The sequence below is a fragment of the Haliotis rubra genome, unplaced genomic scaffold (genome assembly GCF_003918875.1).
Source record: "Haliotis rubra isolate DU_JTF1 unplaced genomic scaffold, ASM391887v1 Scf121, whole genome shotgun sequence".
Lineage (NCBI taxonomy): Eukaryota > Metazoa > Mollusca > Gastropoda > Lepetellida > Haliotidae > Haliotis > Haliotis rubra.
Genome location: NW_025765126.1, coordinates 1,196,333 through 1,209,774, shown reverse-complemented (window position 1 = coordinate 1,209,774; position 13,442 = coordinate 1,196,333). Strand labels below are relative to the sequence as shown.

General features: G+C 40.9%; 1 long non-coding RNA gene across 1 annotated transcript; it reads right to left on the bottom strand.

Annotated features, from left to right (window-relative positions):
* Positions 1–392: 392 nt before the first annotated feature.
* On the bottom strand, positions 393–1,406 carry LOC124265163. Its single transcript, XR_006895359.1, has 3 exons — positions 1,371–1,406; positions 615–788; positions 393–425 (listed from the first exon to the last, which is right to left on the bottom strand). It is a non-coding gene; the product is annotated as an uncharacterized LOC124265163 (long non-coding RNA).
* Positions 1,407–13,442: the final 12,036 nt, after the last annotated feature.

Here is a 13,442-nt window from a genome sequence, read left to right as displayed (position 1 = left end):
AAATAATGACCAGTTCTCGATCGAATCCTTTTGTACCGAAGTCTGCAAGATTCTCCTGTAATATATTATATATTTGTATTTCAGGGGCGGATACAGCTTTGGAGAAAGGGGGGTGGGGAAGGGGTGCACACTCTTGAGAAAGGGAGGGTGCACACTTCATTTCCGCCCGTTTTCACGGGTCATTAAATAACCTTTCACTGGTTACTGATATTTTACATTAGACTGAATATTATAGTATACTAACTTGCCTGAACGTGAAGTTGACAGTTTTTTCTCTGAGTGTTTTGGCAGTGATTCCAAGACATGTTGCTGTGCACCAAGAGCTAGCTGCTTGTTCTCTGATAAAGGTATTTTCCTCTTCTGTCCATTTTCTTCTTGTGTTTTTCAGGTTGATCAGTTACTGTTTGCTGTGTCAGTGATCCCAGCTAGAAAAATAGGGACGTTATCAAAAAAGGGCCCAATATGAAATACACAGTGTTGAGAAAACAATTTTCAAATTATGAATATACAAAAATGTTAGTGAGAACTATATAACAAAATAGTGTAAGTTAAATACATATGTATACAATCTGTATACCCTTGGGAATGGATTAGTATACTACATTTTTACTTACAGCCAGTCTCTTTTCATTTGAATTAGGTGTACGCCCTGTTGGCAATGACCGAATTCTCTTTTTGTAAATAGAAACAGCATAGCTATGCCAAAGATGAAATGATGGCATTCTGTTTTCATTTTCTTGGTGCTTCCTGTCAGCATCTTTGGCGTAGCTATGAAGGCTGAGACTTTTCTGAAAAAACGGTCTTCATAAATGAAAGTTAAATAAATTAATTAATTAATTAAAACTTCCAGTTCTGAAATGACAACATTACAAAATTTATTATCTACGCACATATGTTGAAATAAACAGTATAACAAGGTAAGAAAATTCCAGGTTTTGAACTGAAATAACTTTGAACAAAAATTATACCTAGTGCTACTACTGGGGTATCAGGTAGGGACAGCGCACGTTTGGCAAAGATTAGAGACGGTTGTTTCTATTTTCTGCAGTTGAAAACGCGACTCAACAATGCCAAAAGGTGAAATGAGGTATATATGGATTATTGATAAATATTTTGATATTCATCCCGTCATCGTTTTTTTTTTACACATGTAATGTGAGGCCCTAAAACGTGAAAGTTGTGTTTACATTTGCGAGTGGGCGGGGCTTACGCTTCGGGAAAACATGGTTATTGGGACAAACTTCTTTGTTCTATAAATTATTTGCTGCCGAGATTCACGTACTAATTTCATTCTACTTTATTGAGCCGAGTGTCGTGTGAATGTCGCAGCTAAAAGTATTAGAAATCGGTCAGTTCCATAGTAAACTTACCTCGTCCGCCATCTTAGATCGCTCCAGTAATACCAGGGCCTCTATATAACTGAGAGACCCGGGAACCAGGATGCATGAACATCAGAACTACTTTAAAGAAGAGCGATAACTCTATCCCAGTTTGATTCCAATGTTTCTTAATATCACCGAAGCACTCGTACAATGTATCGCTGTTTCTATTTTTACTTAATATTTATTTTAAAGAATTAAACCTCTTTGATACAACTAAAAGAAGGAGAAAACTTATTTGGTAAAGACAAATTCTATGTAATTATTATCAGCTGTTCAACTTATTGTTCCAATTATATTTCTGAATAGGGTTTGATAATCACAAACGGCAATTGTTTATTGAATATGCAAATAAAGTTTTTAAAAATGTAGTTACATTAAATCCCAAAGCAGATATTCAAGAATGACTTTATAAAATATTTCTAAACTGAATACTCGTGTAACCTTGCTGTCATACCCCTGGTGGAATTATAAATGAAGTCAAGCTATCTTTTCAGCTTTGACCTATATTAAACAGCAGAATCATTCCAAAAACTTCATCGTTTTCACAGATTCATTATCTTGCCTTCAAGCACTTCAAAATGTTACTTCAAGTCACCCAATCATTCTGGACATTTTGGAACTTTACAACGACCTCTCTACTGGCCAATGTGACATCGTCCTCTGCTGGTTGCCGGGTCACGTCGGCATAGCAGGTAACACAAAAGCCGATGCTGCAGCAAAAGCAGCTCTTGACAAGCCCTTATCTCCACTGCTGATCCCGTACAGCGATTTCAAACCCACTATCAAAAGCTATACTCGGGACCTCATGCAAAAACGATGGGACACTCAAGTAGGAAGAAATAAACTGTATGAGTTGAAACCAACAATTGGTTATACCTACTTGGGTTGTCAGTCAAGACGTGATGAGGTAATTTTACGACGATGTCGTATTGGCCACAGTCGATTTACTCATGACTATCTGCTGAAAACGGATGGGGATGGACCCCCCATGTGTGTCTCTTGCGATGAGGTTTTCACCATCAAGCATATTCTGCTTGAATGCGTGGACTTATCGTCTGCAAGGGACTCACATTATGATGCAACAAACCTAAAAGATCTGTTCTCCCGCGTGAGCGCTCATCTGATAGTGAACTACCTGAGGGAAGTTGATCTGTACCATAAATTGTAACCGTGAAATGTAACTATCATAAATTGTAACTGTGAAATGTGACTAACAAATTGCCTGCCTTTAAATGTGATATGTTTTTTAAATAAAACTCATTCCGAGTATGTTCTTACAGTGTTTATTAATGCAAACTTGTTCTCGTCACTATATGGCTGGAATAATGCCGATGTGACGCAAAACCCAACTCAACTCAACTCAATAAATGAAGTCGTTGAAAAAATATGAATGACCAAAAAAAGGTCAGACTAAAATGTGCCCAGAGATGTGAAATATAAGCCCAATGTTAAAGATTAAAGTTGATACAGATACATACAGATATAATATTATTGTTTTGAAACTCGTAGCGATATATAAAGCATTTCCTAAAAATGTTGGAAGCGCACGTACAATCTCCAAACCAAGTCCGCAAAATCGTCAGAAATACACTCCATTGGACCCATGAGAGCCGTTATGTCAGCAAACGCACGTGCGTGTATTTTAATCTCTCACCGTCCATGGCATTATCCTTACTATAATCTACGTGAGGCAACAGAGTTCTGTTAGCTATGTTCTTTATGCTTTCACTATGACGATATATATTTTTCATGATTTTTTAAAATAAACACATGATGCCATAACCGATCTTAGTACTGGGTATTATTTTTATCAAAGCACGGCAATCATTACGCTCATTCTGATTGGTTTGTCGTATTTGCGCACATAACAAGCATCGAGACGGGGACGAGTCTTCTTGGAGATTACGGAAAGGGGCGAGTCGTGACGAATGACGAGGACGAATGAAACAACTGGAAGTACAAGTCATCTCTCAAAGTACCTCATCAGGCGACAGATTAGACTTGCTCCGCCTTTCTCTGAACATGTTGCTGGGACTTTTTCATGCATTTCGAAAAGGTGGCTAGTTATTTGAAATGGCGTGAGAATCAATGGACCATGTTGTTGTATTTAGGGGAAAGGCTCAGGAAGTTTATTCTGCCTTATCTATTGATAGGAGTCCTGATGATCAGATTGTTATGGCTGCAGTTTTGAAGACTTGTGAATTGGTTCCTAAACCTTACAAGCAAAACATAATGTCTGCTGAGAACAGGGATGGTAGTACTTTGTTGAGTTTGCTTGGGAGAGGGGAACTTTGTTTGAAAGGTGGTGGAAAGTTTGATTTGTCGGATTTGCTTGACGAATTTAAGCAACGTGTCTCAGGAGACACGCAGAAAGTTCATCTTTCCACCAGGCTGCTACTTTGGCTGATGACTATTCGCATGGTGACAGCTAGGAGTTTTCAGGTAGGACTTCACAGGGTTACAGCTAGGAGTTTTCAAGGAGTTTTCAGGTAGGACTTCACAGGGTTACAGCAGGGGTTTTCAGGTAGGACTTCACGGGGTTACAGCTAGGAGTTTTCAGGTAGGACTTCACAGGGTTACAGCAGGGGTTTTCAGGTAGGACTTCACGGGGTTACAGCTAGGGTTTTCAGGTAGGACTTCACAGGGTTACAGCTAGAGTTTTTCAGGTAGGACTTCACAGGGTTACAGCAGGGGTTTTCAGGCAGGACTCTCACAGGGTTACAGCTAGGGAGTTTTCAGGTAGGGGCTTCACAGGGTTACAGCAGGGGTTTTCAGGTAGGACTTCACGGGGTTACAGCTAGGGTTTTCAGGTAGGACTTCACAGGGTTACAGCTAGAGGTTTTCAGGTAGGACTTCACAGGGTTACAGCTAGGGTTTCAGGTAGGACTTCACAGGGTTACAGCAGGGGTTTTCATGTAGGACTTCACAAGGTTACAGCTAGGAGTTTTCAGGTAGGACTTCACAGGGTTACAGCAGGGGTTTTCAGGTAGGACTTCACAGGGTTACAGCTAGGAGTTTTCAGGTAGGATTTCACAGTGTTACAGCAGGGGTTTTCAGGTAGGACTTCACAGGGTTATAGTTGAGTGGGTTAAATTGGGTGAGCTCAAATCTTACGTCACAAGGGCAATATTTGAGCCATTTCGTGACGAGAAATTGAATATAAATACTAAATATAGTAAGAATAAGAGTGAGTGAGTTTAGTTTTACGCCGCACTCAGCAATATTCCAGTGGTCTGTAAATAATCGAGTCTGCGGGACCAGACAATCCAGTGATAACAGCATAAGCATCGATCTGCGGAACTGGGAACCGACGACATGTGTCAACCAAGTTAGCGAGCCTGACCACCCGATCCCGTCAGTCGCCTCTTACGACAAGCATAGGTTACTGAAGATTCAATCTAACCCGGACCTTCACGGGTCAGTAAGATTAAGAAACCTGACATCGATGGACAGTATAATAACTAGACTATCACAAATATAAATTAAAACTAGTTGATAGCATTGCTCATTCAAGCAATTTAAAGTCTGGTTCTTAGTTTATAGACAAACATGCTACTCCAGCTGGCTCTAAAGAAACTTTTGGAATTTCTGTCAGGGCCTTCTTGTAGATATTGCCGTAAACCAGGGCATATCATTCGCAGCCTTGTTGTGTTTCGGCTAATGGGAATTAGCTTCTGTAGACCAGTCAGAAAAGATTGTTGTTGTGGGAGTGGAGTACCGACCTTACGTTTGTAAAGATTGTGTGTCAGGTCAAAGGTGGCAGTCCCACTGTCATGCCCATTACCATTTTTAGGGATACTGGTTCTCTTCAATTTATGATTTTGTGTGGTATTTTGCCACTTTCTGAGGAGTCATCAGCCTACTTTGAAATTTTGCTAGATGCTTTATGTAGTTTTACCAGAGCGCCTCTCCATTTTGTGAATTTGAAGACTTGGTGTCTGTATTGGGTGTAGAAGGGAGAGATCAAGAACTCAAAGCTCTTGCCATTAGGGCACGTTCTTTACAAATACCGGACACTGTTCCAGTTTGCTATTACTTCAAGGCGAGTTTTGATGAGGAAATGGAGGCTGCCTGATATACTTGCTGATAATGAATGGAGGGGTTTTCATCCAATTGCTCTTCCAATTCCTATCAAAAACATTTTTTGAGTTTGGAACATAAAACTCCTTTGGCATATCATTTGGGTCTGAACAAAATTTGTGAAAGATAGGTCAGATAATCAGTACATGCGTACTTTCATGTGCGTTTCCAGAAAGTTTCCAGGGACTATTACTTTACGGGGAAGTATGGCTCAGGGCATTATCAAAGCTACGTATGGTTTGCCTAAGACTATTCAGTCAGACCAAGACTCCAAGTTCATGTCAAGTGTATGTCAGGCTATGCAGTTAGGCATAACTCATGTTAAGTCTGTTGCATAACATCCTGAATCTCAATAAGCTCTAGAAATGTTCAATCCGACATTCCCATCAGTATCTCAGTCTGATACATTATCTACAGGATCACCAGTGGCAGCACACCGAGTAGGTACAGTGTCATGACACTTTCTAATCACATCAAAATGACAACACACACAGTGGTGTTAGGGTTTGTAATATTTGGCCAGTTCGACCCGTCCAGACATTTTGAGCATAGAGACGTGTTCCATGGAAAGCAGACAAACAGACTTCTCTGCATTAAATTCCATTATGAACTGATGAAGATGTTCCAGCCTGATACCTTGAGTGTCACCTCTACTGCAGATAGCCTTTCGGAGTGCTTTGATGACGTCAAGGACTGGATGTCCAACAAGTTGAAATTGAACGACTCTAAAACTGAATGTTTGCTGATTGGACCCAAAGCAAAACTGAAACATACGAACTTGAACTCTCTCACGATTCCCTTATCAGAATCCGTCAGAGGTCTTGGGGTCATCATCGATCCAGAGCTTCGGCTTGAAGGGCACGTCAACCATCTTGTCAAAACGTCATCCTTTCAGCTCCAGAACATTGGGAGCGTCAGAAATATCTGACAGTAGACGCCAACAAAAGATTGGTTCTTTCCCTCGTCATCACGAGACTGGACTATTGTGATAGTGTCCTCTTTGGTGCTCCTCTGTCCCTTACAGACAAGCTCCAGAACCATCTCAAAAAGTCTGAAACTAGACCATATAACACCTATTCTAAGGGTGTTATGTGCACCCTATATAACACCCATTCTAAGGGTGTTATATGCACCCTATATAACACCTATTCTAAGGGTGTTATATGCACTGGCTTCCAGTCTATTCCAGAATCACATTTAAGGTCGTTTGTCTAACCTACAAGTGCCCCAACAATCACGCTCCTTCCTATCTCTCGGACTTACTCAACCACTATGTCCCCAGCCGTTCTCTGCGCTCTGAATCAAAGCAACTCCTCTGTGTGCCTAAAGTCAGAACAACAACTTATGGTCATGTTGGAACTCCCTTCCTTAGATGATCCGTCTCTCAGGAACTCTATCAACTTTCAAAACAAGCCTTAAAACCCATCTTTTCAGACAAGCATTTCTTCCCTGAATCTTATCTCAACTGTGCGCTTTGAGCATGCATTGAGCATGGAACTAGCGCTTTAGAAATGGACTGTTATGTTATGTTAATGATGACACAATAGTGAACAATAAGATTTCATCCCAAAAGGTTTTACTGAAAATTATTTTTGTTTCAAGTTTCACTCCCTGACGAGCTCCCAATTTCTGTTGATTCCAAAGCTGAAACTAAAACGTCTGCCGGGAACCAGTCCGTGAAAGAACCAGGTGTGACACCAGCAAACTCTCTCAGGCAGATGATTCCGGAATGACAGCTTGTAGCACATTTCAGTTGATTCAACTGTATGTAGTCACACCAATGACCCTCATTAACTATCCATCTATATGTTTATAGTTGAAACATTGATCGATCTATGGCACTGCCTCATAACAACGTGTCCATTTACTTGTCAGAATAAGCTGCAGTTTTTCATATGAGGCTTGAAGAGTCTAGTGCCAGGGCCAAGTTTGTGTGTTCTGATGGCAGCCTGGCATTGCCTTTATTTCAAACACTGAATAAGGTTGATTCAAGATATCATTCCGTGACGTGACGTGACACACTATCCCAGCGCGGGGACTCGATTAGGGATTGAAGCACTTGTAAAATGTAAAGAACTGTTCCGTCAAGATGCTATTTAACTGCACTCGACAACCAGAGTGCCTGAGGGTTATCCAATTGTTTATACTGACACGTGGACGAAATGCTTTGAATTCCCAAGGTAATAGTTGATTGAACGATTTCTGTATCTACATAAGAGGGAACCGAGGCTTTCTACGATCTGACTTGCTAGGTGGCCCGACGGGCAGGGTAATTGTCTTAACACTGACGTGAAACCATATGTTAGTCATGGCTACTGCCGCGTGTTGGATGCACTGCATAATGATTTGAGTTGTGGTCAGGAATATGTCGTAATTTCGAAATTTAGTACCTAATCAATATATATATAGCAACTCTTTCAAAGAGATCACACGTTGAGAGACAGTTTATGAGTGCATCTCTAGCGTACGTTATGTATCAAGGGAGACAACCTCCGTTGAGGTTACGATTAAGATCCCGACATGAAGTACCTTAAAGTACAACTTTTTTGTGCTTGTCTTTATGGCTGACGAATTGGCGTATGTTTCGTGTTGATTCAGGCTCACTAGGATTTGTTGTTGAGAAACAAAGAAACAATGTGAGCGTTTCTTTTTACCACAGTTTGGTTTGGTGTCACGCCGCTTAGAGAAGCGCTCGTAAAATAACCAGTTTGCCCTGCATGACGTATGGGGTCAGTTAGCTATGCGATGTGTTTGCAATGAAAAAGGGAGAATTCTACCAAATGGTCATCAGTGTTTGTCCGTTCAAATATTAGATAGAGACTCACTTCTCCGATTCTATTAATTGCAAGGACTATAGATTCTTGTAGTATCTGCAACCTGTGAATACATTGTAAATAGTGTATATAGTGTTAAGGAGCGTTAGGTATCACGGTGGGCTCACACATAAGAAATGGGCATAAGCCCCGACTGACATAAGCAGCCACACACACGTGCATGCACGACGACGCTGTAGTAATCTTGAAGACAGCATTAAACCCGTTTCAGCCCACACAGTGAGTTCAGATAAAAACCGTTCACGTATGTGCTAGCTGACACATTAGCTTCAAACTGTTGGGTTTACGAAGGCATGATTTAAGGCATGGGGTAGCCTAGTGGTTATAGCTTTCCTTCTTCAAGTCTGAATCCCGAGTTTGATTCCCTACTTAAACGTTGTGGTGTAAACACGACCTGCTCACTGCCTTCTTGACGTGGCGGTCCTCTAGTACAATATGTACACATATATGACATCAACCGTACCGATCTGAAACATACAACCCATCCTCATGTCCCATCTATCTATCTCAAGCACACGCACACGCACACGCACACGCAAACGCACACGCACACACACTGTTTCATCTGTATATATAGAACACAGTATGTGCTCAATGGAAGTAACCCAACATAGGGGACTTACTAAGGACGATAGCAATAAAGTGTTTTAAACCAAGGTCAATGTGAGTGAGTGAGTATGGTTTTACGCCGCTTTTAGCAATATTCCAGCAATATCACGGCGGGGGACACCAGAAATGGACTTCACACATTGTACCCATGTGAGGAATCAACCCGGGTCTACGGCGTGACGAGCGAACGCTTTAACCACTAGGCTACAGCACAGCCCCCACAGTCGATGCAATGTCGGATCAAGTTTCATAAGTTTCAAAGAGAAGGAAATTATGAATATGTATATTAATGAATTTGTTGTGCCTTGATAAAACTTACATACTGTTCTAAGTGGCGTTATACTAAATTCACTGACTCACCCATCCACTCACTCACTCACTCCCTCACTTCCTTCACCCAAACACCCACCCACTCACTCACCCACCCTCCAACACACTCACTCACTCACCAGACAGCATTGATCCGAGAAGATCAAGACTGACGCATTATCAATTAAAACACGAAACCTGTCCATGCTGGAGTGTTCAGGAACGGTGACGGCGTTGGTGTGTTGTCATTTCCCGACGGCGTTATATATTACAGACCACTGCTTTGTGTTTTCCAGACTCGGTTCTTTACAAGTCGCCATGATATATTGGCGGTATGCACGGGGTGATTACAAGGGGCATAACTCTGCACTCCGTTACTGGAACACAGAGACGAAGCCTGTGTATACCATAAATATAATATAATTGTCAGTTTTCAAAATATAAAAAGTGTGAAAACCATCACAGGAGGTTGAGTCAGGTCGATATTTGTCGGCCACATCTCTCAAGGAAAGCACGTGACACTAGCGTTACTATGGAGATGCAGAAAATGAATTCCACCTTCTTACACCTCGCACGATGTAATCAGATATCAGATAGGAATGTTAGAAACAAGACACCATTCTCGATGCTTCTTTTGTAAATCTATTTCAGAATGATTATGTTGTTGTCCTACTGCAGTTTAACGATGTTTGTCAACCCGGGTGTGATGATGCTAGTTATGTAGCAACGTTGACGGCGGACTGTGCTGTCATGTGTAGGGTTGCTAAGCGATCTGTGGGTTCAAAAATGATTACAAAACATCTCATCTGAGCTAATTTCTCCTGTATTTATACATGTGATATAAACATTACGTTCTGCATGTTTTCCTGTGTACAAAGATGCAACAATGCATCATTGGCCATAAACTCACATTCTGCATCCTTAGTAATTCCGTCATTCATTTTGTCATGCGGTGTAAGGTAAATAGTATTTTTTTCTTTTTTCACACTATACAGTTAGACTAACATCTAGTCCCTGAAATGAACATATTTACAGAAAAAAAATGTTCATAAAAAATCATAAAATATAATGAAAAGGAGATCAGAGACTTTCTTCATTTTCAGAAATGTCTTGAAAGTGTGGAAATCTAGACTTACCACATATTCTAGACTTGCGTGGGCTTTCTTGGATATATTTGTTTCGGGGTCTGTGTGTGACTAACTATACAGTGTGCCCCGAGACATACATGTTCGACGATGACGACTCAAGCCTGATGCTCTGTGATATAACGTATGGCGAACCAGACAGACAGGTGTATTTCAGTAACAGGCCTCCGGCCCAGAATACATACACTATGATTAAGTTTCTTGCGCAAGATCATTTACGTAATTTCTGTGAATTGAAATATTTCTGAAATGATATAAGTATAAAGCAACAGACCTGATATTTATCAGCGTTATTGTTCAGAATTAAAGATACCAAAGTGTAAGTAGTGTATGATTTCGTTACACACTTTACTGAACCACAAAAGAAACGTCGCTTTTCAAAACCAAATGCAAAATTTTGTAAGGTGGTGATTTTTTTATGATTGTACCGTTTTGTTAACATGTTTTTCAATCCAAATTGACAGTTATTACCAACATCAGTGTGTTTTCTGATTTAAAAGCATATCGACAAAACGCACCGAAAAAGGCAGACATGGTAAAAGGTTCCGTATGACATTCGTGAAAATGAATATGCACGTGCATGTAGTGACAACCGTACCAATGAAAGCGAGTCCCAAACTTGCCTGAAATCATTTTTGTTTTGACACAATCACCATGCCACGACTTACGAGAGATCAGAAGAACCAAGTCTTGGGACGATTGCAAGTTGTCCAGACTGCACGGAGGGTAGCCAATCATTTTAATGTTCATGTTAGGACAATCTACCGACTGCAGCAGTGGTATCAGGTCACTATCAGCATCCAAGACCGTCCACGCAGTGAGCGATCTTCAGTAACATCGCAACGTCAAGACCGACAGATAGTGCGCCACCATCTGCAGGATCGCTTCCCCATGTTCCCCAGAGCGACGGAAACAGCACGCCATGCTACTAGGACTAACAACAGACCCATCAGTGCCGATACACTGCGTCGACGTTTGCACGGAAGAAACCTCTGCTGTCACAGACCCTATCGTAGTCCTGTCCTCGCCGCTCATCACCGCCAAAACCGACTGCAATGGTCAACTTAGCATCGATATTGGCGTTACCGACAATGGAGAACTGTGCTTTTATCTCATGAAAGCTGATATTGTGTTTCGACAGTCGATGGCAGAGTGAGAGTAAGGCAAAGCGTGGGAAATGTTTTCCAATTAGTGTATTCTTCACAGAGACTCGTGGGGTGGTCCAAGCATCATGGTGAGGGGTGCAGTCAGTCTGAACCAGTTAGTTGACACCGTGGTGTTCCAGAATCTTTCTCCAGGATGCGGAAATGACGTCACAGCTGCTCGCTATATTGATTAAGTCATAAGACCCCACTTTGTACCACATTTTGGACGTTACAGAAATCACATCTTCCAGCAAGACAACGGTCGTGCCCACACTGCCAGAGCAACATTGGACTTCCTAAGACAACATGGCATCCAAATCCTACAATAGACCGCACTCAGTCCGGATTTAAGTCCAATAGAACACCTTTGGGACGAGATTCAAAGAAGACTGTATGGCCTCAAACCTAGGCCGACAACTGCGCCTGGACCCGATCAGGCATTTCGCAGAGTATGGACCCAAGTGCCTATGGCTTTCATCAACTTGCTAATTCATTGCATGTACAGACGATGCAATGCTTTCATCGATGCCACACACGATACTGACTTTGAGGTATCTTAATGGTACCATTGGTGGTGATTTTGTTTGTGTGAATGTATTAACCATAATTGTCAGTCCACCGTTTTGATTGTTAATACGAGTGAATTAAAGTGTGTGCTTTAAGGAAACCGCTATCGGACATTTCTTTTGTGGTTCAGTATATTTGTCTCTTTATAGTGTTGAGTAAGATTCACAGATCGTTACACACTTGGGATACTGAACCACAAAAAGAAACGTCGCTTTCAAAACCAAATGCAAAATTTTGTGTAAGGTGGTGGATTTTTTTATGATTGTACCGTTTTGTTAACATGTTTTCAATCCAGATTAACAGTTGAAGAGGTCGTACAAAATTACCATCATCAGTGTGTTTTCTGATTTAAAAGCATATCGACCAAACGCACCGAAAAAGGCAGACATGGTAAAAGGTTCCGTGTACGACAGGGCACGCTGCACGGCGTGTTTGTAATGATTAGAAGGAGCGTAGTGTTGCAATATACAAGTGATTAGATGTATCAAATAATATTGATTAATATTTATATATCCAGTTGAATGAGTTGGTCACAAAATTCTGGACTGGTTATTGTACTAAGTTGCGCAATAGGACGGAACCCAGTCAGATGGAAACGAGACTGTTGTGTAATCAATGTTTTGACTTGTATGTCTATTCAGGTAACACGAACTAACTGTAAAACAGAAACGATCACATTATTGTATTGTTTATTTTCTTTATTGATAAACAATAACACAATCATCGCAAACAATGGAAAACAATGGTTCATAAATAAGTCATAAACATGACGATACATGAAAATATAATACTTTTCATTACCGCAAATAATGGAGTAAGACGGGTTTTAAACCGAAACTGATGGTAGGCGGAGGCGATGGTTTTTGAAATAAAGTCACGGGAGGATACCCAGAGCATTGTATTATATTGTTAAGATAAGACCGTATCAAATACTATGAGCACAAAAGTGTATATATGTCGTAAACATATATAGAAATTAGTCTTCAAAAATATTTACTAAATATTCTTGTTGTACAAGAACCATCAACTCTGTCTTTGTTTATAGAGAATTTAGGAAACAATATTTATAGCCAAGAAAGATTATTATCAAAGGCGGAATGACATCACGTCGTATGGTATTATGACGCCAGAATGGTTGCTGCGCACTGAAATAGTTCTGCAATCGTTCAAAGAAGACCATCGTAATGATAAACCCAACTGACAGTCGAGGTTACACCCCGACACTAGGTGGTATATTTCATGAAGTCCTAGCCATCGAATAACTGATATATCTCACACTACAGAAATTCCACATACACACGATCGAACACTGGAGGGCGTTTGGCTTGTTAGTTTCTTATATTGTTTGGGGGAAGGGGGTTGTACCCCCGC